This window comes from Terrapene carolina, unplaced genomic scaffold (assembly GCF_002925995.2).
Source record: "Terrapene carolina triunguis isolate 2854851 unplaced genomic scaffold, T_m_triunguis-2.0 Scaffold96, whole genome shotgun sequence".
In the NCBI taxonomy this organism is placed as follows: Eukaryota; Metazoa; Chordata; order Testudines; family Emydidae; genus Terrapene; species Terrapene triunguis.
The window spans coordinates 71,673,412-71,677,054 of record NW_020664447.1 but is presented as its reverse complement, the minus strand read 5'-3'; the positions used below and the strand labels follow the sequence as shown (position 1 = coordinate 71,677,054).

General features: G+C 45.5%; 1 protein-coding gene across 1 annotated transcript in view; it reads left to right on the top strand.

Moving 5' to 3' along the window:
* RPS6KA5 (ribosomal protein S6 kinase A5) overlaps positions 1-3,643 on the top strand; it is a 161,618-nt gene that overhangs the window by 71,369 nt on the left and 86,606 nt on the right. The window lies entirely within an intron of this gene.

Genomic DNA, 3,643 nt, shown 5'->3' with positions numbered 1-3,643 from the left:
TTGTACAAAATGGAAACAAGGACAAAATTGCTAAGGATGAGTGTGAAAGAATAGCACAAACAAGCAGGAACAAAATCAGAAAGACTAAGTCCTGGTCTATACTGGGGGGAGGGAGAGGGAATCGATCTAACTTACGCAACTTCAGCTATGTGCATAGCGTAGCTGAAGTCGACGTACTTAGATCTACTCACCGTGGTGTCTTCACTGCAGTAAGTTGACGGCTGACGCTCTCCCATCGACTCTGCCTGCGCCTCTCGCCCTGGTGGAGTACCGGAGTCAACAGGAGAGCGCTCGGCGGTCGATTTATTGTGTCTAGACTAGACACGATAAATCGACACTCCCCTCCCGGATCGATCGCTGCCTGTCGATCCAGCGGATAATGTAGACAAGCCCTAAGGCGCAAAATGAGGTACACCTAATGAAAGACAAAAGGCAGTAAGAAGAGGTTCTATAAATACATTGGGGCAAGAGAAAGATAAAGGAAAGTGTAGGTCCATTACTTACTAGGGAAGAAAAGCTTATAACAGATGACACAAAGAAGACACAAGTGTTTAATGCCTATTTTGCTTCAGTCTTCACTAAAACAATTCACTAGATGCATCACCCAATATTAACAACAAGGAACACCGGACAGAATAGGGAATTAACAGGTTAAAGAATACTGAGGTAAGTTAAATATTGTATTCAAGTTGACAGGGCCTGATGAAATTCATCCTAGAGTACTTAAGGAGCTAGCCAAAGCAATCATTTTCAAGAACTCATGGAGGATGGGGAAAGTCCCAAAGGATTAGAGAAGGGGGAACCTGATACCTATCTTCAAAAAGGGGAACAAAGAGGACCCGGGAAATTATAGACTTATCAGCCTAACTTGCATACCTGGAAAGATACTGGAACAAATTATAAAATAAACAATTTCTAAGCACCTAGCAGATAATAGTATGATAAATAATAGGCAACATGGATTTTGCAAGAATAAATCATGCCAAACCAATTAATTTCCTTCTTTGACAGGGTAACTGTCCTAGTGGATAGCAGGGAAGCAGTAGACTTTAATAAGGTTTTTGACACAGTCCCACGTGACATTCTCATAAGCAAACTAGGAAAATGTAGTCTAGATGAAATTACTATAAGCTGGATGCAGGACTGATTTGAAAAAGTGTACTCAGAGTAGTTCTCAATGGTGATTCTTCGAATGAAAGTCCCTATTTGTATTCCACAGGTGGGTTTGCATTGGCTCCATGTGCCCAAGTCCAGAAATTCTTCAAAGGAGTGTCCGTTGACCTGCACATGTGTGGTAGACCCTCATGCTTCAGACCCAGGGTGTAAAATGCAGTGTGGGTCAACGCCTCTCTAGTTACTTCTTACCACCATATGGCCTGAGTCGGAATAGTGTCCTCCTTCACTCTGTGTATAAACTATAACACACAATATTTGTAAATAGTTTTTCTGTATTTGTTTAAGAAGTTTGTTGTTATAGTATAGTATAGAGTCATTTCCCAACCCACTCTCTGGTCTAGGACTATGCCCAGAGTCCCGAGCTTCAAGAATTGTGTCTTCTGCAGTCACTCCTTCTGCATCAGTGATAAGTATCCATGGTGCTTCTACTGTATGGGTGAAGCACATATCTCTGCACACAGCAGTATCTGTAGATCCTTTTCCACCTAGAACTCGAGAGGTCCAGGAGCTCCAACTTAGCCTCCTCTATCAGGAACTTTGTATGAGGTCCTGCTCTGATCTGGGCCTGAGAGACCCCCCTGTACACTGGCCTCCACCAACCAGCAGTGCCTCTCCAAAATATGCGTTAGAGTGGAGTCAACCCCAAAGCCAAAGGACTCTTTCTCCAGGCCTCCTCTTGAGAGTAGAGAGCACTCTCAAAGTGCAAGGACAGAGGACGGTCCATAAGAAATGCATTCTGTTCCTGAGCTGGTCCAGTTCAGGTGAGACACTGTGTTTGGAACCATGGAACTGGCTCCACTAAGACCCCTAGGTTGGAGGGCAAGGCATGCAAAAAGAAGGATCAGTCAGTTCCGACTGAGACTGTGGTACCAAAACGGAAGGACAGATGCTCACCAGTTCCTTATACATGTGTGGGTCTGGACTCATTGTTGGTATCACCTTGTTCATCTAAAGACTGTTCAGATGCAACAGATGAGTCAGGCATATCTGCTGAAACTCCCTGGGCCATACAGACTTATGTAACACCAGAGGATATTTTCCTCCCCTACCCACAGTCTCCACTGCTTTCTGGCCCTGATCTTGTGAGGGATGTCCGCGTTCTGGAGGAAGAATCTTTACTAATGTCTCAGAATTCAGCAGTTCCATCTCCAACCATCGGGCAGGAGTGTTCCAGTACCAATGACATTGCTGTTACCAACAGAACAGTCCTCAGAATTGGAAGAGGAGATAGCTGCATCAGTATTTCCACAGAAGGACAGGAGACCCGGCAGATAGTTGAGAGGCTATACTTACCATCCCTCCGGTATGACCCCCTTTGCCCCCAGCACCACTGGTACCAATTCCTCTGGGAGCCATTGCGACTGATGGATCCCTCCTTCTGGCCTTATTGTGGACCACAGGATTCCTATGGCAGGAGTCTGAACCCCTCTCATGAGTTGTACCACTTCTCGCCAGCCGGTTCCATTGGTGTATGAGGTGGAGGAGCCAGAACCAGTTCTATCACAAAGCTCCTATCAAAACAGCAGAACACTGAGCAACAACAGTTGAGCCAGCATTCTGGTCACTGCAGCTTCAGTTAAACACTGCAGAAGAGACCTTATTAAGAACTGTGTCTGACTGATGTGTGGAGAAGAACTGGAAGGCTAATTAAGCTGTTGGCGGAGGATACAAAAAGGCACAGGACAGAAGTGAGGGGGAGGAGCAGACAGGAGCTGAGGGCTCCCTAAAACTGTAGGAGTTAAGACTGTATAGTGTACAAGGGTGGTGGGAACCGACATTATAAATAAGTTGCACTGGCTGTTTTACTAGCATAAAGGTCTCTGTGCTGTTTTTGGACTTGAGCAGAGGCCCTGCCACAGACTGCTGCTTCATCATCTCCGGACAATGCTGTCACTTAGTCATTGCTTTCTCCACCAGATGACAGTCAGTACTAGGAGCTGTTATGTAGGGTTGCAAACGATCTACAGATCCCAGTAAATTAGTTCAGGATCCTCAATACTGGTTCCTAGCCTTTTTGCAACCAAAGGGACTGAGTAAGGTGGCCTTTCCAATTAATGAGGCTATACTAGAGCCAGCCAGAGTGGTATGGCACACACCAGCATCTTGTGTCCCTACACCAAAAAAGGTTGAGATGTGATTTTGTTTCTGCCAAAGAAACTGACTTTTTATTTTCTCATCCTGGCCTCAACTCATTGATGGTACAGGCAGTCCTGGAAAGAGTTGAGTCACACTACCAGAAATCCATCCTGGCAGCAGAGACTGGACTTTCTGGGAACAAAGATCTGCAATTTCATATGGCTAACTACCAAGCATTGTTAGTGAAATACGATTTTAACAGCTATGCCAGGCTTGCAGACTTTAAAGATAAACTTCCCATAGAGGACAGAACCCAGTTCCAGTCCCTTCTAGGCAGTGGCGTAGCCAGCTTCTAAGAGGAGCGGGAGCAAACATAAAAAAGGCGCCCCCC